The sequence below is a fragment of the Lathamus discolor genome, chromosome 9, assembly GCF_037157495.1.
Source record: "Lathamus discolor isolate bLatDis1 chromosome 9, bLatDis1.hap1, whole genome shotgun sequence".
Classification (NCBI taxonomy): domain Eukaryota; kingdom Metazoa; phylum Chordata; class Aves; order Psittaciformes; family Psittacidae; genus Lathamus; species Lathamus discolor.
In genome coordinates this window covers 10514428-10541035 of record NC_088892.1, presented here as the reverse complement: position 1 = coordinate 10541035, position 26608 = coordinate 10514428, and the positions used below count along the sequence as shown (strand labels likewise).

The 26608-nt window shown below is 36.1% G+C and overlaps 1 long non-coding RNA gene across 3 annotated transcripts in view; it reads left to right on the top strand.

The window, feature by feature from the left end:
* LOC136019464 (uncharacterized) overlaps nt 1-26608 on the top strand; it is an 87350-nt gene that overhangs the window by 16518 nt on the left and 44224 nt on the right. The window contains exons 2-4 of one of the 3 annotated variants that reach the window (XR_010614895.1): nt 14044-14090; nt 17116-17154; nt 19080-19553. This is a non-coding gene — a long non-coding RNA (uncharacterized LOC136019464). Of the gene's footprint in view, nt 1-11347; nt 11373-14043; nt 14091-17115; nt 17155-19079; nt 19554-26608 lie in introns of those variants that run through there. The other 2 variants (XR_010614893.1, XR_010614894.1) reach the window with 2 other exon arrangements.

The following is a 26608-nucleotide window of genomic DNA, read 5'->3' as shown; positions in this document are numbered from 1 at the left end:
CTAAGCGTACAGGACTTGCCTTTACTTTCATGACTCAGCAGTCAGATCAGTAGGTCCCTATATCGTATGTATTATAGCACCTGGGCAGTTAACAGTGGTAGAAATACTTGTGTATTATTATGTCGTAGTTTAAACCCAACCACAAACCTCGTTCACTCACTCCCCCTCTTCTTGCCCTCCCTCTGCTCCTGGAGGGACGGAGAGGAGAATTGAAAAGAATGCAACTCCCACGGGTTGAGATAAGAACAGTTTAGTAACTAAGGGATAACACAAATCACTACTGCTACCACCAATAATAATAATGATAAAGGAAATAACAAGAGGAAAGAATATAACACCTCAACACCAGCCGACTGATAACTCGCCCCACTCCCCCCAGCCGAGCACCGACCGATACCTCGTCCAACCCTGCAGTCCCTCTAGCCCTTCTGGGTCCCTCCCAGTTACATCCTCGGCATGACGTGCTGTGGTATGGAATACATCTTTGGTCAGTTTGGGTCAGGTGTCCTGTCTCTGCTTCCTCCTGGCCTCCCCTCCTCCCTGGCAGAGCATGAGGCTCAGAAAGTCCTTGGCCAGACCAAACATTCGAGCAGCAACTGAAAACATCGGCGTTATCAGCGCTGTTCCCAGGCCAAAAGATCAAAACACAGCACTGTACTAGCTCCTAAGAAGGAGAAAAATGACTGCTGCTGCTCAACCCAGGACATATTATTATTTCAGTAGTCTGAATGGTGCAGTAGGTATCTTCTAGTACATATTTGAAGGGAAATACAGAATTGTAACTTATTCCCAGTCCAAAGCATTTAAAGGCAATTCTACTTTGAATTGCTGTGTCCTTCTAGCTCATTGACCTGTATTGCACTACATTGCACCAGTTATGCTGATCCTAGACTGTAGCTGTCTGCACGTAAATGTTTTAAATGTGGAAGAAGTACGTGGTTTTAATGTGCTCATCCTTATCTGGCCTCATTATAGCTCTCAATGTTTAATGATGGCTCTGTGTCTTACCAGAATCCTAACCAAGAAGCCAGGTCAATCAGGTCAGTTGTGATTTACTTTTTTGCAGTTTCTATTTATAAATTTTACTGCTTTTTCCTTTTTTTACCTGTAAATTCATTTCATGTTTGTTATATTTTTTTAGTTTTCCATCTGCTCCAAATGCTTCCAAATATTTTTCAAATGCCCCATAACTTAATTTCACAAAAGAATACTTTTAGTGATTAATGATGCAGCAGTCATTCTTATGCCTCAGTCCTTAGGGACAGTGGCTGTAGGGACACCAGAACAGCACTAATGGGACTTAACTGAAACAACTCAGTTGGCAAGACTGAGAAACAAGTTATATTTAAAGAAAGCCTGCAACCAATGTAAATTATGATGCCCCACCTGTAATATCCTGCAACCTAACGTAAAATTTTCAGTGGAAAGGACATAATTGAGATCAGGAGTACTCTAACATCACAAATAGATAGCATTATATCTAGTGATTGAAAATCTGGCCATGAGGTCTGAGATTTATTTTCTTTCTTTCCCACTCCTCCCCTCATGGCAGAAAACATCTTTTTAGCATTTTATTTTTCAAATTATTTTTTGTTTTCATGTATTGGATGGCAAGTGGGGAAACACTGCTCAGTTAGAACACTGAGAAAAGCTATTTCTCAACACAGACTAAAGTGAGACTATTGCAGCAGGTGTCACCTTTTTTTTTTTTTTTTTTCTTTCTGGCAAGGGTCTTTATTCCAAACTCATTGTTTTCTGCAACTTCCATCTCCCACAAATATTGTCAGCTACTGAATGGGTAGGCATCTTCCATTGACTAAATCTCCTGTTGAGCAATGTGTGGGCTTAAGAGTGTCACAATTTAACTCTCCAACATGATAAAAGTTGACATTTTCTTTTCGCACACAACCATTAGGTAGTTTGTGTGAACTTGTAGCAGCACGAGTGCTTGTGAAGTTGATTAACTGGAGCAGATACCAAATGTACCTTAAAATTACCCTGGAAAAATGCTTTACTTCTAACCTGGATCAGTTTGTCCCATCATTATGCAAATGCTTGTGCTGACATGGAGTGGGTGTAGAAGAGACAGATATCTACGGCAATGCTTATTTTGTTAGCAGCTTCACCTGTTCATTGAAGTATGAATAAGGTGAGGAGTTCTTTTTTTAAATCAGAACTGTTCTAACTTGCTATGAGAATGAAACTAATGCTGCTGCCTTAACTGTTGTTAAATAAGTGTATTTGGAGAGGAATGTACTGTGGTGAAATTGAAGTTTCTTCGAAGAGCTTGGTCACCAATGACTTCTTACAAGGGAAATAATTGATATGTTTCATGTTAATTTGGTAAACCATAACCTTTCATGTCATCTCAAGCTCTTTTTAAGTCTTGTTGTGTATTTTAATTCTTCCTTGCCCCCTAAAAAACAAAAACAAACAAAAAAAACCCAAACAAATACTAAACCATTTGCCACTGGATCTCCCTGCTCATATTTTGGACTTTAGATCAGTTACTGCTCACATTCATTTACTACTGATAAATCTTCATTAACCTCAGCAGTGTGCCCTTTGATCCTGATACCCTGAAGAACACAGGTATAACTTTATCTTCTGTCTGCCTCACTCTGCCCCTTTCCTCCCTTCCCCATTACTCGTACAGCTGACAAGGCTGCCAGTATGTGCATACTACCTATACACTTTGAAATCCTGAAGTAGGAATTTCTGTTATTGAGACCCTTTTCTCAACACTGATATTGTTGCGAGTGTCTGCGGTGTTTTCCTTTTGTAGCGACTGAAAATTAAAGTTCAGTGAAGAGCTCTGAAAGCACTAAGGGGGTTATTCTTTGAGGTCTTTATATGCCTTAGGCTCGATTTAGCTTGCTTGCACCATTCTAACTGAGAATAACAGTGACATAGTGAGAAAAGAATCAGGCCAGAAGATGTTAATTTACATTTTCAGCTTCAGAGCAAAACACAAATGTGCTCTTCCAGGCAAATGTTAATAAGCTTTTGGTCTTTAAAACTGTAAATAATTTATGGAGGTTCTACTGCGTTTGCCATGTTTCAGAAGTCTAAATGTTAACAATTCTGCATTATAAAATAATTCAAAAGCAGTGAAAATGGATGTAGCAGTAAATAAAATGTGCATTTTGACTGTAAAATGTTAATTAAAATTAATAATGATACTAAGAATAATAAAATACAAATCAAAACATGAAAAAAGATTATCACTTCAACATTTTAAAATGGCAGCTTCAAGTGACAGACTTTGCTTATCTCCAAGTTTCTGCTAAATGTTTGCAGTTGTCAACAGTTATTGAGAGATATAATGGATGGCAGAATTCTGTATTATTTCTAGTGAAATATCCTTGACCTAAACAACTCCCTGTAATTACTATCTAAAATTATAAGTCTTTGTGACATTTCAGTGTTTTATTTCTTTTAAGAATGAGAGAATAAATGTATTTATTCTCTAGGTGCAGACTTTATTTAAAAGCATAAAAAATAAAAATGGAGAAAACCCATCTTGTTTAACTAATACATAAGTAAAATCTGGCTCTTCAGTACTCCAAAATTGGACTTGTACCTGCTGTTATATGCCAGGGTGAGTAAGGGTGATGTAGTAGCTCTGAGTCTTTTCCAGCTCTCCCTAAATTGTTAGAGTGCAGCAAATATTACAGCATTAAACCTTTTATCAAGTTTGGATTTTGGGTTTTTGTTACTATTATATCCGGAACAGTTAGAGCATTATTTATAAGTATCTGCTCGTTTCAGACATGTTATATAGCATTGACACTTTATTCATGTGAGTTCATGTGCTGTTTTATTATGATTTTGGACGCCTTTTTCTAGTGTCATGTTTATACAATATAAATTTGGTGTTGTAGAGTGAAATTGCTAATTATTGGTCCCTTTTTCAACCAAATTATTTAACCTTTGTACTTGCCCATGTCCATCAAATAGGCTTTCTTACAGTAGTAATCTGGTACTCATGGTACATCAGTACAGAAGTGCAAGGATGGAGAGTGTCAGATTGTGGAATCCTGCAGTCAGATTGTGAAAGAAACTGACTGTAGGCTCCTGTAGAAAAACTGGCTTATAGTCTGGGTATAAACTGTGGGTTCTGGTTCTTAGTGTGTCTTGTCTCACCACCCCCCTCCTTAAAGATTCCTCTTCTCCCTCCCTGCCCCCCCCCCCCCCCCCCCAGTGTAATCAGACACATAGGGTTTTGTGTGCTGGAGGCTTTTCCCTTTTCTTACTTGTGTCTGATAGTGCTCACAACTGAAGAAGCATAGAGGGGATAGTAAGCAGTGTAAGAAATATAAGCCATTTAATTGGGTGCTCCTAAAAGTCCTGCTGTTTCTCTTTGCCTCTTGTACAGGTAAATAATAAACAGCTGGGGTATGTTACAGCTTTACAATTTTGTGCTAGGTATTTCTGAATTAAAACTGACTATAATAAATTTGGTGTACATCCATATATATATATACACATATAAAAGTGTCTTAAACCTAGCTGAAGATTAGAGATTGTAAATGTACAAACTAGGAGGGACCTTTCATTGTATCAAAATTGTGGCTTTGGTTTAATCCATTTGCTCTTTGGTAGTGTCCTCTGGCAGGATGCCAGTTCGGCAGATATGTATCTTATGAACCATTATTTGCTTGAAAAAGGCTCAGCTGACCTTAAATTATACTCCCAGGACTTAATGGATTTAAACTTAACCCTGGTTTAACTTTAGAGTGAAAATTTCACAATCCCAAATTTGGAAGAGGTTTTCTCTTAAAAATAGTGTTTAGAATGTTAGTGGAAAACCTCTTGTTAGAAAGTAGTATTTTTCTAAAGGCTGTAGATGAAATTTAGATTTGGGTTTTTTTGCAGTCATTAAATTATTCAGAGTGATTGATAGCTTCAAACAGATATAAACCTTTTTGTTCCTGATTCTTCAGTAATGAGTCTGTGTGCTACTCAGCCAGTTTTTTACTTGGATTTATTCCACTTTATGCAAGTTCCTTAATCTAAATGTGATATAATATTGATTATACCTGTAAACATGTCCAGGAAAGAAATAGGTATGTTTGGCAAGAGTTAACCTGTAATGAAACTGTTCTGAAGGGGCTTAATTATATTTTAACTGAGAACTAATTCTAATTAATTTCAAAGTTTTTTCCAAAACCCTCCTGTTTCATCAGGATAAGGAAAAAATGCTTGCTTGCAGGTTTTTTTTTTTTTGTTTGTGAGGAAATGCCTATTTCTGAAAGCTTTTATTTTATTTTTTTTTTGTGAATCAATACACTTTACAGGCTTTCTTGTTTTCAACATCCATTCCTTTGTTAGTAACCTTTTGAGAAGAATTTACAAGAAAAATCTGCATTGTTAGTGTGAATTAATTTTTATTCTGTGTTGTAAAAGTATGTCATGTTTCTCTGTTTGCTTTCCTCTTGGATTTTGGAATTTTGCTACTTTTGTAATTGCTATCACTCAATACCAAGAGCAGTGTTCTGAAACTTGTAAAACTATGAAACTACAGCCTCATGTTTTGAAGAGGTTCATAATATGAACTTATCAGGTCCTCAGGTAGCATTGCAGTCAGCCTGCCAACTCATGTCATACATATTGTTGTATCATTTATTGAAGTCAAATGAAACCAATACTGTAATAAATTATGGATTTCTATAGGTGTGTAAACAGTATTGTGAGCATCTGGAGGTATAGGGTACTAGTGCTCGCAGCTTCTGATAGCTTGCATGTCCTTCAGCATAGGATTGTAGCTGAATGAAATAGTTATGTCTGAAATACAAATCACAACAGTGACTAGGTAGTAATCCTTTTTTTTACAGAGGCCTAATTCCTTACTTTAGGGATTTTGTTATCCACATTCTGAATAATTTGCAATATACCTTACAAAGGAGGATTCAATGTATGCACTTGAAGAAAGCAGCTGCCATGAATGCTTGAAAAACCACTTCTGATCCAGTGCCCTTCTGACTTATTTTAGAGAAGGTGGCACCATCACTGCAATTCTTCTTTTAGTGATGCACATCTCAAGTGCATTTTTTTCCTGTTTCTCCATCTGCCAGTGTTTACTGAAACAGACATAGCTGATCAAAAATATTTGGGATTCAGTCACTTGTGAGCGTTAGCACCTTCCCAGCTTTTTTGTGAATGCAAAATTGTGTTCTTAGAATAATGTAAAATTGTGTCCCTGCTGATTATTTTTTAAGGTTTTTAGAGAAATCTAAGTCTTTTTTAGTTTCTATTTTTCTCTTTCTTCTATATATTCTCAGCATGAATTAAAGGCTTAAGTTGTATCTTTGAAAACAAATCTTATCCTCAGAACAAACACAACATGCTGCTAGCATGCAAGCCTGTCCATGGTACATTGCCAGGATGCAACAACCCAGGGAGATGGGTCCTGGCTGCAGTTTTGGTTATCTTAGAATTACTATGGGCTCTGACTGCCTTTTACTGAGAAGTTTGCCAGTTAAGCTCTGATACTACACTGAGTTAAATGAACCAGAATCGCCTTGTAATTGTAAGGATCTTGTTGCCTGGCATCATGACCTGCAGTGTGGACTGTGGTCTTCAGTTTTGTACAGGTTGGATCTGTCATTCCCTTATTGACACTTTTGTGATATCAAAATATCTGAAGACTGAAATAGCTCAAATTATTTCATATAAGCACTCTGGTAAATGACTGATTTTTTCACTGTGTGTTAAACATTCACTGCTTCAATTTCATTTGCTGGTTAATGAGCATCCTGCTTTATATTCCTACCCCCTGCAGGCACATTTTGAACCATATAAGAACAGAGAATACACTTTTTCTTTTGTGGAAGTGAAACGGTGCAATTAGATAGTTTCTTTTAAAAGAAGTCAGGTTTATATATATATATATATATATATATTTGCCAGAATTATAAATATATCTGTTTATATAGACATATGAGATGAGTCTTTTGGGGAGTGGACATTAATCAAGGTCATATTAGACAAAACCAGTTTGAAACACGAATACTAAAAGATCTAAGGCTATTCTATCAGGACTGCCCTTCCTATGCCCCTGCCTCCCTGATGGTTTCATTGAGTGCAACAGAAATGTGATGAAACAGCTTTAGTTCTGTGTGGGTTTAGAAGAATCTGAAATAAGTAAAATTTCCTGTTTATAAAGAATATAATTTTATAATTATATAATATAATTATATAATTATAATAAAATTATAATAAAATATTATTTACTTGGTTCTATTTATATCCATATAACTAAACAATTACCCAGGGTAATGCAGAAACTGCTTCAGACATTAAGCTCATTTAAAATGGTGGTTTTTCCTGGTAGTTTTTAACTTAAATGCTTACGAAAAGGTTTGAGGGGCTTCTTAGTTCTGACTTTAGTGTACATTGGGAATGCATTATGAAGTTTTATGAATGACGTCAAACTAATGTAAATCAATTAAATTTTCATATGGAGAGGATAAATGATGTCTTGATTTCTGGCATTTTACAGGAACATTACACAGGCTTCACCTTAGTGAGTTTTAAGACATTAATTCTGTGTAGGATTTGTTATGTTTGTAAAAGTGTGCAGTGAAACTTAGCGTTGGGACCCATTTTCCTTTTTAAAAAAAGTAGCTCTCAGGCTGAAAAATAAGCAGTACAAAGTGCTTGTTGCTTCCTTTTTCAGACATAGAACATTTATACTTAGCTGTACCAAATCTTGAGGCAAGTCACATCTACCTACAAACAAATATACAGATCATAGAATCATAGAATAATTAGGGTTGGAAAGGACCTTATCATCTAGTTCCAACCCCCCTGCCATGGGCAGGGATGTCTTGCACTGAATCATGTCACCCAAAATATATTATGCTTAAAAAAATACATTTAGGCTGCTAGATGCTATTAAATTAATGACAGTCTCTTAAGACACTGTAGATGTCTTAGAGATTACTTTTATCAGGGCCTCATTGTTACTTATCTCAAATATTTAACCTCTTTTATCCTTAGTATTTATAAAGACTTTTCCAATAAATAAAATGTTTATAGTGCAAGGTGATGTTTACACTGCAAAATTACAAAACGTATATTTGTTATAACACCAAGGAGTGACTTATCTAGTTCATAAAATAAAGAATGACCACATGCTTTATGCAGGTCAGAGATAATGCTCAGCAAGTATCTTTGCTTCGCAGTCAATTCCACAAGAGGTTTCCTAAAATTCCTTATTACAATGGAATAAATCACAGTCTTAGCTTTTTCATACTCTGAATGGGTACTGCTGCTTCATTTATCTATACAATTTGCCTTCCATAACCAAAGCTTGCTTCTGTCAATTGGTGATAATGACCCCATTGGGAAATGATTGTAGTTTTTGATATGCATGGTTGATGTGTAGCAAAGAGGATAATTGTGTCAGTTTGGGTTTTTTCCATACTTCTAAAATTAACAGCAGACTATCAGTCTTGTCTAATATACATTTACTTCTACACTTGCTTCCTATCAATGCTTTTGGTTCTCTACAGCAATCAACATATCACTTCAACAAGCAAGTTGCCTGCTGCCTTTCTACACTGCCTCTTTCCTCTTGCTTGAAGGTTATTGTGGTGGTTAAGGTGATGGCTTGGTTAAGATGACTGGCCCTGCCTTAGCCAGGGGGTTGGAAAAGATGATCTCCAGAGGTCCTTTCCAACCCTGACAATTCCATGATTAATACAGCAGCAGCTACACACTCATTCAGTTAAATTCAAGGCTTATTGCTAAAATAGCAATTTAGTAATATTTTGGGTTTTTTTAATCATTTATCATGTCTTTATTTTCAAAACAAAATGTTTAATAATGTCTTTCTTGTTTAGCAACTTTACAAGGGAAGCTAAAGGTGGTAAAATCAACTAGAAAAGTCAGAATTTGTAAGTTTTTCTGTTTTATGAAGAAATCACATGATACTCCCAATGGAGGGAAAAAAAGGGCAGTAAGAAAGAGATCATAACATGTTTGTGTAACAATGAAATTGGTTTCTTGGGGTGAAGGGAAGCTTCCACTTACTAAATCCCACCACCCCCATCCTGAAAAAAATCTTGTACAAGAATAGGCTATTTTCAAACACTATTTCTACAACGCTGCTTATGTGAGTACTTGTTCTTAATTTATCTTCTAGCTGGTATTGTGCCCCTGTACTCTGTACATAATGAAGGGTAGAGCCATGAATAAGGGGCAGTTATTCTTCAGGTTGAAGACAGCAGAGAAAGTGCATATTTTTTCATACTGCAAAACACTGCATTGAACAAGGTTCTTAGCATGGTAAGTGTTGATGTGAGCGAAACAGAGCTAAATATATATTGCTTCTACCCAAACAAGCTATAGCTATTCCTATTTATGAAAGCTGCTTTTTGCTGAGATACAAATTGTCATGTGGGTGAGCTCATGCAGTGTTATTTTTCAGATGGAACTGACACTATTGGTATGAGGAACACACTCGTGCTTTCTAGTGCCTCCTGCCTCTTTGCTGTCTCCTCTCTCTTCAGCCATTTAATGCTTCTGAAGAGTTTCTCTGTAACACTGCCAAAGGCAGTGCTTTTGTGGATTGTCTACGTTATAATTGCCAGCCACAGAAAGCTAAAGCTGTTTGGGCTACTGTTCTCTGGCACTTTACATTTTAATTTCATATTTTAAACTGCTTTGTTGCATGCATGAATAGTAATGAGACAAATGAATTTCTAAATATTGGAGTGGTTTTGTGTCTCTTTTTTTTTTTTGTAGTGATGGGCTGGATTCCACTTAATCAGTGTCTCACTGGAGTGGAACAACGTACATGTTCTGTGATAACACAAGACTGAGGATTTTTATGGCTCAGGGCAGAGCAGGCAATGAGTATACTTGCAAATCTTGTGGGCTTTGATCTCAGTTATAAGTATCTTACTTCACAAGGCCATGTAAAATACGCAAGTTAGATGGGGTCTGATTTTGGCATCTCTCTGAAAATACATTACCCGGCAGTCATGAGAATTTATCTGTTGCAGCAAATACATGAACTCTCTGGAAATAGTTGATTTATATCCTTTTTGTAAAGGCGTCTATTTCCCCATTCCTATCTTTTAAAATTTATTTGTCTACCCTCCTTATTAATAAGTCTGCCATCTTTGCATACATGGTATTTATATAATGAATATATATTTTAGTATCACAGCTGGGAAGAAATGCTTGTCAAGCCTTTTAGTGACCGCAGAATTGTTTTGCACTGTCAGGATTTCTGCTGAAAGTTAAGCCTCCTTGTTATGGAAAGCTTGTACATGCAAGCTGGGAAGTAAGGGGTAGCTGCTAGACATTGTTTTCTTGTTGGCTTTGGTTTTGTACAGAAACTGAATTGCATAAACAAAATGAGTTGAATGAACTTCTGGTTGCAGTGATGGACAGTTATTTCACTCCTATTTGACCCATACCTTCTTCCATTTCATTAGTAAATACATGTAATTATAAATTTAGTTCCAGATTTTGGTTCATGTGGACAGTTACTGGTGATATATATGTGGTGACAGGTGCTGGTTAATTAAAGATATGTGGTTCAGACAAATAACATTGTTTCCATTAAATGCACTTACTTAAATCTGTAGTTGGCTTTTCCGGATTGATGTTATTTAGGTGGAAGCAATGGTACAGCATTCACATTCCTTGCTGTAAATAAAGAATCTTCAGCCTTGCAAATTCCTCTTTAATTTAGATCAAGCTTCACCGGCTGCTAAAGGCAGGAATAGCAGCCTACCCCAGCTTGGTGGTTGTCCCCAGGAATAGGTCAATGAACTTCAGACTTCTTCAAGGTTAAATGTGTATTTCATTTTTATATGAATTCTGTGCAGTCTGCGCATTCTCTCATGTGACAGGCACTGTGAAGTAATAAACCGTGTTTTCTATACAGGTTTATTAATTTACAATCAGTATAATATATCAGGCAGGCTGTATTTTTAAAGAACTAGAGCAGGTTAACTGGATTATTTTAATAACTGAGTGATTTCTGACCTCACCCCGTCTTGGCTAAAAATATTTATCAAAAATGTTGCTTCTACTGTCAACCTTTAGTTGTGCAAAGCTTGGAAAAAAAGTGATTCAATGTAATAGATGTCTATCAAAAATAGACTTCAGGAAAAATGCATGCATCAGTAACATTTTATTTTACCAGGAGCTGAAGATCTATTTTTCATACAGTGTATCTAAATGAAGAATCTTCTGCCATAAAGAAAAGCAAGCACAAATGTGTGTCATTCTGTACACATTGTTCTGCAACTGAGTACTATGTAATTCTAAGCTCAAAACTTGCTCCTTTTTAATTCTATTGTGAATTTCTTAACAGGTTGAAAGAAAAAAAAAACTCCACTACCACAAAGGTGAATATATTGCATATTGGGCTGCAGCAAAAGGAGTGTAACCAGCAGGTTGAGGGAGATGATCGTACCCCCTCTGCTTTTGTGAGACCCCACTTGGAGTACTGTGTACAGTTCTGGGGTCTTCAACATAAGGACATGGAGCTGTTTGAGCAAGTCCAGAGGAGGCCACAAGAATGATCAGGGGCTGGAGCACCTCCCATATGAAGACAGGCTGAGAAAGTTGGGGCTGTTCAGTCTGGAGAAGAGAAGCTGTGTGGAGACCTCATAGCAGGTTCCCATGTCTGAAGGGGGCCTATAAGGATGCTGGAGAGTGACTCTTCATCAGGGACTACAGTGATAGGACAAGGGGGAATGGGTTTAAACTGAAATATGGAAAGTTCAGGTTAGATATAAGAAAGAAGTTCTTTACTGTGAGGGTGGTGAGGCACTGGAACAGGTTGCCCAGAGAAATGGTAAATGCTTCATCCCTGGCAGTGTTCAAGGCCAGGTTGGACAGAGCCTTGGGTGACATGATGAGGTGTCCCTGCCCATGGCAGAAGGGTTGGAACTTGATGACTTTAAGGTCCTTTTCAACTTTAATCATCAGATTTTTCAACTGACAGTTGGTGATTATTTGACAATCAGTTGATTGATTGATGAATTGACCATTTGATGATTTGAAAGAGGAAATACTCGTTTCTGTAACCTATTTTCTAATTGCATGTATCAAACTCATTGTAGGGATATTAAATGGTAGAAGTAATTTTTGAGAATAGGTTGTTGTAGTTACTTTGTACTTCTTCAAAGACTGAAGGCCCAGTTGGAATACAGCTTAGCAGGGAGAGGAGTAATGGCATCTCCTTTGGAACTGAGTGTCCCGCAGGTTGGTATGATTTTGTGACCAGAGTTCAGCTGTTACTTTGGAAGATAGATTCTGCTGTAACAGAGCAGACTGTAGATCTCCATAGCAGTTAGGTGATGACAGTTCTCAGCTATTTCCTGTGAAACATGGTTATGATACTAGAGCCCTTTTCTAGAAGCCACAGTAAAATAAGCAACTATAGATTACATACCAGTTAGAAGGTTAATCTATGTTGGGTGCAGTGTGGAGATGAGTAATACTATTCTGTATGCAGTGTCAAGTACAGTAATCTATGTTCCCTCTTTCTTGTATATTCACCACAATTTAAGAGCCAAGTTGCTGTTCAGTCATTTGGCTAATAAGATCTTTAGCAGTGTGCCTGGGACTCAAATACTGGTTTATATTGGAACAGAGATCTTTCACTGGCAGAAAGAAACTAGTGGCTTCTAGTTTTCAGAGACCTAATTATTGACATATTGAGAATTTCTTTTTTATATCTTAAGTTCTTTCATTTCTGCTTAAGTAGTTAAATGTCTGCTGTTCTAGAGAACAGCAGAGAAGCACTGATTTTAACTTTATAGTGTTCATGGGGGCTATGAAAACCTCTCTCTGCTGCTGTAAGTATTTATTCATATAAAGTCAAATCAGACCAGTAGAAGAGATTGTTCTCAAAGAAGCCAATGGCTCATGGAGTGAAATGCAAGGCTAGGCAGGGCTGGGATCTGAATATGGCTTTCTTATTATTGAGGTGAGCCTTTTAATCTGTAATTTAGTGGTTATTGCAGGGCTACTAGAATTTAAAAGAACAAATGCGTAGAAAAACTGTTAAGAAATCTCATACATCAAGTTCGCATTTTCAGATGGCAATTCATTTTACCTTAGACTTTAACTGAAAGAAGAATTATAAGCCTTTTTTTAGCAATTGCAACCTTGAAAAGAGATGGTGGTGTTATTTAAAGGGAGACAGAAACAAACCCTATGTGTTAAGGAATAAGAATTTGCAAAAGTTGGGGGTTTTTTGTTGTTTTTTTTTGTTTTTTTGTTTTTTCTTGCTAATTCTAGCTAAAGATAGCAATAGGAAAAATATAGCACTTTTGCTTTGACAGAAACTCCAAGGAGCACTTACCTTCTGGGATGACTTACAATAAGTAATACTAATATTACCTTATCCTAATAAGTTGATTAAATATTTAAATGATTGACACAGGACTTCTGTGTTTGCTCTACGTTTGGATCTGTTGTTCCACTTCTGAGTTGTGCTGCATGTTCCTTCTCTTTATGCCTTTATGCAAGCCATTAAGTTGTGAATGAAAAAGAATGTGACACTGAGTCCTGAAAAGATCCAAGGAAATGATTGATTTTGTGCACAGCTGTAGATATATTCTTTTTCAAAAGCATACATGTTTCTAACTGGGTTGGGAACTTCAGAAACGTGGGCCTGTCTCCTTCTTCTTTCTCTTCAGGATTCAATTATCTGGTGATGGTTTATTCTAGCACAGACCCAAAAAGGTCTTTAGGAAGCTATTGTTCCTGTAATGTAAATAATGACAGTTGCCTTCTAATGAGATCATAATTTAAGGAAAATATGGAAATGTGGTAATTCTCACATTCTTGTTAATGGCTTGGAAGATGAGAAATATTAATTCTAAGTGTGTCTTTTTCTGGTAAGTTTAAGAATGAAAATAGCTTCTAAAGCTGGCTTTTATTTCTTTTCAGTTTTCTGTCTATGGACTTACAGTTTGATCTTGCAGTTCACATGCAGAATAAATGCTATGGCAGATGGATTTTAAACCTATCTACATTTATTTACTTTTTTTTTCTTTTTGTCAGGACTTTATTTTGTTCATGGAGAAATGCAGAGTTTGGACTGGTTAAATGTGAGTATGAAAAAATTAATTAATTTTTCACCCTTGCCATAAAGAATTGGGCAAACATCATTATTTTCTGCTTGTATGTGCCTGAAATCAGTGATTCAAATGAAATCATCGTATCCATCATGTGGAAAAGTAACTGTGTACATATTGGGAGATTGTAGTTGGAGTATATTAATGTTGCACATCAATGTAGATAGAAGTTTTTATCTCAGAACAGGTATGATACTATCAATATATAGTTTCCCCTTGTGGAGTCTGCGCTCTTGGAGGATTATATTCTTTGATTCTGTTACCGTAACAGTGCTTTGTTTCTCTGCACAATGGGTTTACTGAGGTAAGAGATGCAGCTATCTGACATGTAAGAATAAAAGGTTTTAAAGTTTGTTCACAGATTTGGAATATTTTTGTTTCATGTACAGGAGGATAACTGCTGTTTTTGCTTTAAAACCTCTTGTTTCTGCTTGCTTTGGCTTATCTATGACCAGGCACAGTAAGGAGTGCTAATCATTTTACTTATGTTAGATGAAAGAGTTAGCAATTAGTATGCATGAATTGGCTATAGGGAATCCTTTCATTAGTGTTATGGGTTTGCTTGTCGTCAATTTCAGTATTCAGCCTGAATAACCCTTTATGTTTGTTGTCCTTCATTAAACATGACCCTAGATGTCCCCCTTTCTTCATTTCAGTAATGATTTCTGGCAGAAAGCTGAAAAACAGCTGAGGCTATAAGTGACTGCTGTAGCATTTGGCCATTAGGGAAAATCACGAGTGTCTTAAATGGAGAATAATGGAATATTGTTTCATACATATAGATTTCAGCTGAATCTGTGATGATGTGTGACTTGGTTTGGTCTTGTATCAGTGTGCTAAACAACTTCCCGTATGGCACTGCAAACAAGGCTTGTAGATACTTCTCTGCGTCTCTCCCAGACCTTGAGTTTGAGTGGTGTCAGTTCTTTTTCACATTAGATTTTGTGCTGATAACTCTGTTTATGTCTTGATGCATCAAATACACATGGAGTTTTCCTGCCTTTAAGGTTCATAAGTGATAATCCACATGATCTGCTGCCATTCCATTGAGTCTGCTACCAGAGCACCTAACTGGTCTTAGTGTGTTTAGTACTTACATAGGCAATTGCTCTTTGACTACCAAGGCATAATGTTAGAAGTGATAAACCAGAGAAATCCTTGAGGCATCAGGAAATAGAATGTAGATTTTCTTTGCACCTTGTTATATATATAAAGTGCAAAGAGTATTCCATAGATAAAGCACCTGGATTTAAAGAAAAAAAAGGCACTCCCACTGGAAAAACACCCAAACAACCCCCGCCACCCGAAACAAAACAAAAAAGCCCTCCAAAACCCCTGTAAAAACACACACCCCCCCCCCCCACTATAGTTACTTTTGCATACAATATTCCTACCTGGAATTTCCTTTCCTCCATATTATTTTTTCCCCACATTTATTCTCTTTTACTGCCACACATTGACTTGTTTTTGGACTGGTAAATATGGAAGTGATCTGGCTTCTATTAGGTACTAAAATATGTAAACTGAATGCCTGGTCTGTGAAACTGAATGATTGACTGATACCCTTCATAACAGGTTGGCATCATTCCTGGAACCGCTTAGTGATTTGATTGTGCTCATTTGCAGAGTAAAGCACTATGAGACATAAAATATGTCCCCTTGGAAATTAATTTGGTCTTGACTGTCCAATCTGTAGTCAGGCAAAAACCTCTGAAACCTGTGTCATACTTGCTTGTCTTGCATATGTAAGAGCAGGATAACTGTTCTACAAATATCCTTTCTCTACTGGTGCTTCATACTCTTACTGCATTTTTTGTTGTTTTGCCAACATACCAATGTCTTGTTTTACACAATAATTTGAAATAAAAGTAAAATCAAAAACCCAACCTGCAAAACATTGGTTATAATTAAGACCACACAGCCTATATTATTTAGCCTTCTATGTAAACAGAACAGAGCTTTCTGCAATTGAATATCAATTGTAAATACAAATGCAGCCCTTTTCAGCCCTGCTTCTGTTCAGAGCCTTATAAGAATAAGAATCAATGTTCTCCACTGGGACAAGAATGTCTCATTTTGTGTCTAATATCTACCTCAAGACATTGTCTATGAAGGTATTTGAATGTATTGATGTACATGTTTACATTTGCTTCAGAATTCATGAAAACTGAACTTGTTTTATGTTAGTGTCATTGGCTGCTTTTCTGTGTCACAAAGGCATTATTTTACTTCAACAAAGATTTTTTCTTTAGTGGTAAATTAGCCTGTGGTAGAGGAATTCTTCCCTTACAGGAGCACCTCCTAACAGTCTGTGATTAAACAGTGAAGTTTCAAAAGTAAGTGTATGTATATCGGTGGGTGACAAGCAGCTGTAATAAACAGTGAATATAAGGTAGAAAATTATACTGCATTTCAGTGCTTGTTCAGGGAAATGAACAGTAAAAGCTTAAATGCCCAAAGGCATAGACACATGAGCATGCTCACACAGAAAATCTGAGAATAAAGTTACTCTACAGGTAACTTCAAGATGAAGCTATTTGCCTCTGGTTTTCTTCCTCTTTTTACCAGAGAAGACTTCAGGAACTCCATAAGAAATAATAAGGAGATTAGTTAAACTTCAGAGGGCTCTAAACACTGTTCACATGCTTCATCCTTTAATGACTATCTTCAAAGCAGCAGTGGCATCTTCCTCTCAGAAGAGGCTTTGTGAAGTCATTTTTTAAGCAGTGATCAGGTGTTTTTCTTTTGATATGCTGGTCAAGCAGTGATTCTAAATGCAGTCATTTAAGATTACAAGCCTCATATCAGACCACTTTTGAAGTCTTCCCATTGTTTTCAATGACTGTGGGATTAAACCATTTATTAGGCATTCTTCATTCATCCTTAAATCATATCGTTGACTTCTGCCTTCTAGACTCTGCACTGTTAAGTTCCTGCTTCTTTTGCTCTGTGTCTGCCTTTTCCTCATGTTTTTCTGTCTGTCCTTTCCTTCTGCCAGCCTCTTGCTACTGCAGGCGTTTCCAGGGAAAAGCTTAAGGTAAAAGACTCCTCTTTTCTATTTGCTAGCACTCTTCTACCATATTTCAAATGGATTTGATAGCTAGCTAATGTTCAGATAGCTTGCTAACAAACTTTGAATCTGACCTTTCAGAAGTATGAGAGCCAGCATGCTGCTTATTGCTAGATATCCTTGTACTGAGTTAGTGACAGGCTTTGATCATACAACAAGGATCACACAAATACAGTGTCTAGAATGTTTCTTTAGACCGGAACTTTAGATGTCTTGCTTTCACTACACTTTCCAAGGCCTTTGTACTCTGCTCTTAACAGACAGTAAAAAAAATAATTGCCATTCCCCTAAGTGTAAAATCTTTTACAAGAAACCAATGTCATTAAGTGCTTGTTATGTTGGCATAGTGATCTTTTTCTGGCACTTTTTTCAAGATACTGAATATGTACTATTTTGAACACAGGTATATACGTATGTGCTCACTCAAGTTCTACAGTACAGAGACATAACACTGGTGTGTAAAGTAACTTTAAGAAAAAATGAAAGCCGAATAACTATAGTTTTATAGCAGTTCAATTTCTTACTAACTTACTGTAACCCTGAAACTAACTCATTAAGAAACCTTTTACCTTACCAAAAAAGCAATTTTTTCTTTTACTATTTCAATTAATCTCAAATGTAAATCATTGCTGCAGTTACTGCTCTTGCAGTCACATGTTAGAGCATCTTATCTGTTAGACACTCAGTTGTGCATTTTTTTCTTCTTTCTATTGTTTTTCATAGAATCATAAATCCAGTACTGTAATGGGTGTAAGCACAGATTATCTTGGGTGCAGCTACCAGAAAAGTGGGTCTGAAGTACAAAAAGGTCAGGTCTGGTGTGTTAATTACACCATTTTAAAGTTAGGTTGTAATAAAATAGTTAGATATACTTTATGTGCAGTTAAAATGAAACTTAACCAGAGACTAGCAATTATGAGTAGGGATTTTGACCAGGAAAGTAATCTCAAACTGAAGCATTGTATGAAAAGTTGTTTTTAAATTTCTTTTAATCTTGGTCATTAACAAATGGATTTTCTTTTTTCCCCTTCCTCCTTACAAACCTGTTCTCTTTGACTGTTTGGGGGTTTATTAGGATTTTTAGGCAGTTTTAAGGATTTACTGATAGCAGAAGCTAAATTACATAGCTTGGAAGGGGTTTTATTAGATTTTACACAAAACAAAAAAAATGTGCCTATTCATATTCAAATCTTTCCCATCAGTCCATTTCCACCTGTCTTGTATTTGAACCTCCCATTCTATCTCTGTACCTATTCCTGAGACTACTGATCACAACTCAAATTTCAGGATTCTAGATTTGAGGGGAAAATATACGTTTGAATTTACAAATGTGGGTTCTTTCCCTGTATTTTCTTTGGGTCAGTGGAAGAGTCTGAATAGAATGCTTGACTCACAAGATTTGAAAGGAATTGCATTTCAGTGGATTGATGAGACTTGGCTGGGGTATCAGCTACAGATACAAGTGTTCATTCTGTTCTCAGTCAGGAAAAGAAACTGGATGGCAGCATTCAGAAGCAATTTTTCTTTGTTGATATGAAGAAGTAAGTATGTGGCAATCTGTCAAGGGCAAGCTTGTGGAAATCAAGTAGTTAGGCTGACAGATAGTATCAGAAAAGTCATTATTTAACAAAAAAATTGTGTGAAGCTTTAAGATACAAATATTATCCCATAATCCTACTGTTGGTAGTAGATCATGTAAAACAGCCTGTGTAGTATCTGAGGCTGCAGCAACAGCAAGAACATGTTTTTATTTCCACTCTTCAATAGTAAATAGTGATTAAAGCCAAGCAATGTTAGCAGGTTTTGACTACTTTTTGCATCAAATGTAAAGAAGGAAATGCTAGAAGGTTTCTAGACTAAACCTGACTCACAATAAAACATTTGCTTCCTAGCAAGGGTTCTTACAGAAGATGAAGATGAAGAAAAGGATTAATTCCGTCAGGCCTACAGAAAGCTGATAGGAAGCTGATGTAGTGACAGGACAAAGAGATGGCTTTTTCAGGATAACGCAAGACTGAAACTTTGAAAAACCCAAGGTTTTATGTCAAATACCTTTGCATAGCATGTGCTCTACATTTTATTTACTTTTTTCTCATTTTTTTTAATGCTACATATAACTTTTGCAATTTAATTAAAAAAAAAAAGAAGCTCTTTGCAGTTCACGTGACAAAGTATCTTGTGTATAGTGGGAAAATGGAATCTTAAGGGTTACTGTACTGAAAAATGGAATATTCAGTCATTATGAGCTAAGCAGTTGTGATGTATGTAGCAATGGGAGGGGAGAAATAAGGGTAAGAAAAATACACATTCTGCACTATTCATTTGTCCCTTAAACTTTCTGTAATCCAACTACATAGTGCAATGAAGTTGCAACTGGATGGTACCTTCTGCATCTACAGCTGTAATTTCAAATGGGTGCCAAGAAAGAATATTTCAAGGCTGTTTTGTTGGAGAAATCTAAAGATTATGATAGAACTATGAAAATAAGAGGAGACAATGAGAAACAACTTGACCCTAGAGAAGTCATCAGTCTGTTTCAGTAGAACTATGAAACACTTTGATCTAGAAAAGCAGTTGTAAACAGCAGCTGTTGAGCACATTAATAAAGAAAATAAACTGTTTCAAGTGCTACTTTAACTTAGTTATTTTGTTAATACTAATGATTGTTATTACTGATAGCTCATGAAATCAGGCCTAATTAATAAAAAAAGATTTTTAAAAAAGCCTTTGAAAGCAGAATTCTAAAACATAGTTTTAAAGGGGAAAAGAATTCCTTCACGCACCCTTTCTCACTGTTGATTTCTGATGCAGACTCAAAGCAAACTTCAAAAAACCTAAAATGCCTTTCGAAAAAATAGAATCCTTGACTCCTGGTGTAAGGTCAGCAACACTCATGTCTGTTGTGAGATAATTAACTCTCTAATACCTGGAATTAATATAATACTTTGCAAAGTATGCACTTACAAGAACAGATGGGGGTGATTAAATGGTGGCTTATTATTCAGTCCCCTAACACCAAATACCATTGTTCGATTTTAATTTAGTAATGTTGGAGCTGTTGTGTTTGTATGTGTTCAAATTTTAATTACAATCATTTCCCATGTCTGATATTTTCTTTCATTTTTAATACATCTGATTAGTGCTTCAGGGCCTACTACCTCACTTTCACCATACAAATGAGGTTTAAACCCTTCAAGGGTTGCATTATTCATTTTTTGATTGTTAAGGGACTCGGCTCTCTTATTTGTTCATTAGAGAGTATATTGCTTTGAATCTTCTTTACTAAAAATTCTTTAAGGTATTGAAGGGTACACATGTTCAAACCTTGTGCAGGATTGCATGCTACTTGCTTCAGAGCTCTGCTTTAGAAAATGTGTGGTTTTCAGTCTCTGATTTGCTGACTCACAAGCTAATGCTTGTGTCTGATTTCTAAATGTTGCTATTCTGGTCACTGCTAGATACTAAAATTATGGCACTTTGCAAGGTATAGATTTTCAACAAATCTAGGACCTTTGAAAATCAAGCTGTGAGGGTGTAATCTTAAAGGGTTGTTTTGGAGTTCCATGTTTGTAGCCTGAATATATGAAATTATATTAATAATTAAATTTTAATGGCATTAATATGTGGTGACATAACAATCCTGGCTTGGGGAAGACACATTACCTGCTCTGCAGCCTCTTATGAAACTTTTAGTAGAGGGACAAATAAACCACTGTCCAGAAGTTCATATCCTGACAGTCTCTAAATTTCGTTGAGTGAGTGAGTTGGATCAATTTGGCTCTCAACAAATTATTTGTAGCTAATCATTTCAGAAAACCTTGAGGATATTGCTTCTCTATTGTTGGTGACTTTTTTTTTCCCCATATGCTTTTATACTTCTGTCTCGTACTGCAGAAGAGATCAGTGCTTTGTCACTGTGTTTAGAGCCAAGTGTTCTGTTACCTGACTATGATGTTTATCATTGGTACTGGACCTTGTGGTTAACATTGTAAGGACAAATTCAGGGTTTGGGCAAATTAATTTACTCAGTAGTTTGCAATATTCTGCTTCCCAGTACTACCTGTATAGGCATTAATGATTTTTGGTCCTGTTGGTTTAAGTCTCTGAATATTGCACAGCACATCTTTAGCCTTTCGTGAATAGAGCTCTTGCAATACATTAGTCTAATCCACCCAAAATCTGCTAGTACAAGAGAGTTCTTCAGATAATTCTTGTAAATTGGTTTACTTATCTAATTAAACAGATTCTGGTTAAGGATTAAATGAGCAAATTTTTATAAAAAAAATAGAACTAAATAAACTCATGTTTTTAATTTCAAAAAATTTATGGTGCTCTTTTAATTATTGCAGTAAGGAGCAAGTAGCTGAGAAATTAAAAAGCAGTAGCCAACTGGTGAAATAGCTCACACTTTCTAAATGGACTTAATTTGAGCAACTTACTTGGAATATATTTAGTACTAAAACTCTAGAACAAAGGTAATTTGTGGGTTACTATGTTTGTTTCTATGCAGTTTGCATTTCATAAAATATTTAACTCCTACTGTCTTGTTTGCTAACATAATTCTGTTTGGCTATACAGGTACTCTTATCTGACTATTGCTGTAATGCACTGATCAATGGTTGAATACAGTTTTCAAATGTGATGAAGTATAATCTCCAGGCTACTTGACAATGCATAATTTGCCTTAAGTGTGATCAAAGTGTATTTCATTATAAATTATAACCTAGTAAAATGTTTAGAACAGTTTGAATTAAATTGGTGAGAAGAACAGAGGAAATAAAAAAAGGCTCTTCATCAGTAACGCTTTTCAACTTAACCCTACTCTCTAAGGTCCCATTAAATAAATGGTAGTCATCTGTTGACCAGATATCTCATGAAAGCACTGGTCAGGAACGGTTTACTTTAGGATGCTAGAAAACAATTCCTACATTTCTTGTGGAAGCTGTCAGTTACCATAAATCAGCGAGATGTATCATGTCCTGAAATAAGTCTTCTAGCACAGCTATTATGACTTGAATAGGGGACCAAAATATGCCCCTCTGTGCACCTTTCATTGCATAACATGTCAGCAGCTGGAAAAATGTCAATCTTGTGGAAAAATCCAAAACACAAAGAATCAAAATTGGCAATAAAAAGCCTCACAGACAGCCTTTATGAAGTACAGGAGTGTACAGTACAGGCAGAGAGTAAGTGAAAGTAGACGTTTGACCAAATTATGGCATTTTAGTTTATTATTAGTCTTCAGCAATCTACATCACTTAATTCACTATTCCCCCTTTCTTGCCCTTCCCCCCCAACCCCCTTTTAAAATTTTATTGGACAAAGCCAAATGTTTTCAGTGAAGTCAGTGTTGTATTTTTTGTCACGTTGCTATGCCTGATGTTTTGTTGCCTTCATTTTTAAGATCATCTTTTCTGCTGAATCACATGTCATACCATAAATTGTAGTTGCTGTTGGTCATTATTTCCACTCAAGGTAAATTTCCATTTTTAATGTTTTCTGCCTTTTTTTCCTGTGCTTGCAGGTAGATTTTCCTAAACCAGATCCCTTGCAAGCATATAAGCCCCTTTGAACAGGCAGATCTTGACCTGGTGCGTGTGTACTAGGTGGCTATACTGGATGGCTCAAATAGAGGGATTCCTGCCGAAGCCCAAGCCTGGAAAGTGAGCTTTCAGCTCACTTTGGAGTGGGAAATGTACATTGTAGGAAAGATCATAACATAGAGATTTAAGGTAGCTACTGAAATGTAATCAGATGAGGCTAAGTTTGGCTTAGCATTATCTCTGTTCTATTTACTGTGTCAGATTGTTGATATAATTTCTTAAGGGTGAGTTTGAGACAGTAATGATTTAATTACATGGTACCTGGAATTAGAGTCAGAAGTTTCAGCATTCTTTAGAGAGAAAATTGAAGGGTCAGACTTCGAAAAAGTGCTCATATTCTGTCTCTCTCCTACTCTTAAGATGCTTAATGACAAGAAGCTGAGCTTACTTGACAATCTGCCGATTTATTCAGGTACTAAAATAAGAGCTAAACTCCTTTTGAAAATCTGGCCCTAAATACCAACACTGTGAGAGCTACTTATGTATTTAAAAGGCTTAAAAGTCCAGGAATAGAGAGTTGTGGATCCTTTTGAAGGAAAAAGGTAGAAACTATGATATTTGCCCTGTTAAGTGATGTGCTCAGCTTAGTTTTAAAGGGAGGGAAATTGGCCAGACACTCTAGTGCTTATTCAGTTTCTGTGCAATTTAGGGATTCTTCTTGGACTTCCCTGTAGGTGCTTAGGAATTTCCTATCTGTATTCTCAGTTCTGTGCTATGAGAACAGGTAAAATACTTCTTATATTTTGGCAGAACACTTAACACTGGAAGATATGAATTCTTTGCTGGCTTGCCTTGACACAGTTGTTAAAATTATTCAATGCTACTGAATGCTTGTCATCTTGCTTACACCTACATATCTGTTAGGGTAAATATGTTTTAATCTGACAAAAAAAAAGAAATTACATGAAATTTTATTAGTGAAACCTATTTTAACTAAGAAGTGATCCAAGGCTTTTAGCTGTCAAATATCTATGCATACTTCTTTAAAACACTTAATTTTGAATCTTGTCAGTAAGATAATCTTAAAATAGATGTTTCTGTTGGCTAGCTCTGTACTTTTCAGTGTAGCTATTTCTAATTTGCATTGTTGTGAGAGGCCAGCCTAACCTAGTAATTGTTGTCATAGTCTCAACTACACCTCCAAAACCAGTGATCCTGCTTTCTGAATTGGAATATATTTAATATGGCTCACAATCTCTTTGGAGAGACCTGCAATTTAGTCAATATTTTATTAATATTTGCTAAAACTCATGCCACAAAGTGAAGCAATCATAGAATATAATAGAAATAAGTACTTCTTCATAATCTAAGACAAATATGTTGTCCTTTAAGTGCAGCACTTCAAATGTGACTTAGTTGTGATACATCCTTGAATTTAAACTGAACTGAATTAGTGCACACACTAATCTGAAAGGTTCAACAAAAAAAAAGAGTATTTGGTATATATACAGCTGACTGGAGAACAGTAGTTCTGTTTTGTGGAAGACTTTATTTTTCACATGTATTTTCTTTGTGCGACCCAAGTGTGTTGAAACTCTCTGGGAAAGAAAATGGTGTTCTAGTTTGAAGCTGTTCACTTGGCAGCCTGCCTAGGAGCTGTCAATGTCAGGAGCTCATGCTTAGCCTTCCAGGTCATCCAGGCTTTCAGCCCACCAGGTGAGCTGCTAGGAGCTAAACAAGCAAGCTAGTGAAAGGAACAGAAAGAGGTTTTGCATAGAAAAATGGTTTGGCACATGAATCTGGAAACATTACTTAGAATCTGTCAAACACTGCCAAAATTAAACTGTTTAATGTGACATTTCAATTCAAATAACTCAGTAAATGCCATAGAGTAATATCTTTTTTTTCCAGACATCTTTAATTTTAGTTTCATCTTGTACTGGGGAAGGCTATAGAAGTGTTACAATTCTTACTGCATTGATGCAGTTTAGGCCTAGCTTTTGATTTGTGGATTAGCTCTACTTGTAGAAGTGGACCAGGAAAAGTGTTTGCTATTCACACACTGTACTTTTACAGCATATACAGAGAGGCATAGCAGTAAACCAAAATACTCATCTGTGTTTACATCCTATTTTTACAGTAAAACTGTGCATCTTTGATACTGTGTGCAAAGTAATTGGTACAGATGCATGGATAATGGAAGACCATCACTGTTCTCTGTATCAAGTGATGTCCAAGATTTTGCCAGATCATTATCAGATGGATAGCTGAAACTTGTTGCTGAGTTTGTAGGAGCCTGAAGACATCTTTCCTCTTGAATAACAATTTCTTCTAGATGAGTGCTTAAATTCCTTCCTGTCCTGGTAGCTGATAGGATGATGGAGAAAGAGTATCAAAGATGACAAGTAGTAAGGCAAAAGGAAGACAACTATGGTGGAGATGTTGCTGGAGATGAATAAAATTGTGACAGCATTGGGAATTTGCTTTTTTAAAATTGCCACTTCATTTAAAACTCAGAGATTTTTAACAAATAGCATTAAAGGGAATAAAAAGGACTGAGTTGGTGTGGTACGGTCAAATGCAAATGAGCGAGGGAGTAAGTGATTAAGTTATAATGTTTGCTCCATAAACATTGTTATTAATCACTGTACATACACATGTATTTTGCATTAAAATAGCTCATTAATGAGTAACTAGTTGACACAATGTGCATTTAGGGGAGGGCAAAGGGACATTAACCATTTGTAATAAGACTGTGAATCCAGACTGGGTTCCTCAGCATGATAACCAATTTGTTTAGACTGTGGGCAAACATTCAAATTGCAGATCATGAAAAGACTGCATGGTTAAGTATATTTCAGTAAAGTAAGCCTGAAAAATAGAAGAGCAGTAGACTTTTAGCAGTAGAGAAGCATTTTTTTATCACATAAACAGAGTTTGGGGGTTTATAATGCATTGATAGGGTTGAGCTAATGGTGATTGCATTCAGTAAATAAAAGAAAAATTAATTCCCCCAGCAGTAATTTCAAGACCTTCTGCTAATACTGGAATATATATACACATTTTAGGAAGATTAAAACTATAAAAAGGAAGTTAATCAGTTTGCATTAATCATAGTCAGAGAGAAACTTCATTCACAATTGTAAGAATGAAAGTATGCATTACAATCCATAATCAGTATGGTTTAACTTTGCAGAGTTGGCCTTTGACTTAATGTATCAGTTAATTAGGTAAAATAATTACAGCTTTGTGTTAAATAAATATTCTAGGCATATGGTAGATGTTAATGGGAAAATGTGAAAATGAATAACCATACTGTAGAGAGTACTCTTGCTCAGAGCCAATATGAGATAAAATGTTAGCCAGTTACTTTATTGGGCCCTAAAGTATTGTCAATAGTTTTTCCTTTCAAGCTTGTTGAAATTTTGTGTCAAGTCTGACCAGATCACATAAAAATACATGTGCTTCATAAAAATACATGTCAAAGAACTAAGTTATAGTCCAGTGTATAAAAGGAACAATTTTTTGTGTTGGTCTTAATTTCAGTAGTTGACTAAACAAGAGCAGATCTATGGTAAAGAAAAAATGTGGATTCATTAACATCACCATGCTACATAGGGTAGAATTTTCCTGAAAGGGAACAGAATTCAGAAAATATTTATTCTCTTTGGGCAGCTTAGGTTTGAAAGCAGAAAATTAGGGAACTGCCTGCCTTCAAGATCTGGAGTTTCTTGAATTTTAAAAGAAATGTGTCTGCTTCTGGTGTCATAATACCACCTTTTGTCAAAAAGGAAAGCTACAACTCCTTTTAATGCTTTCTTTGTTGCCTGCTTAAGCCTCATTAAGCAGTCAGCTATTTGGATCTAATCTTCCCAGAA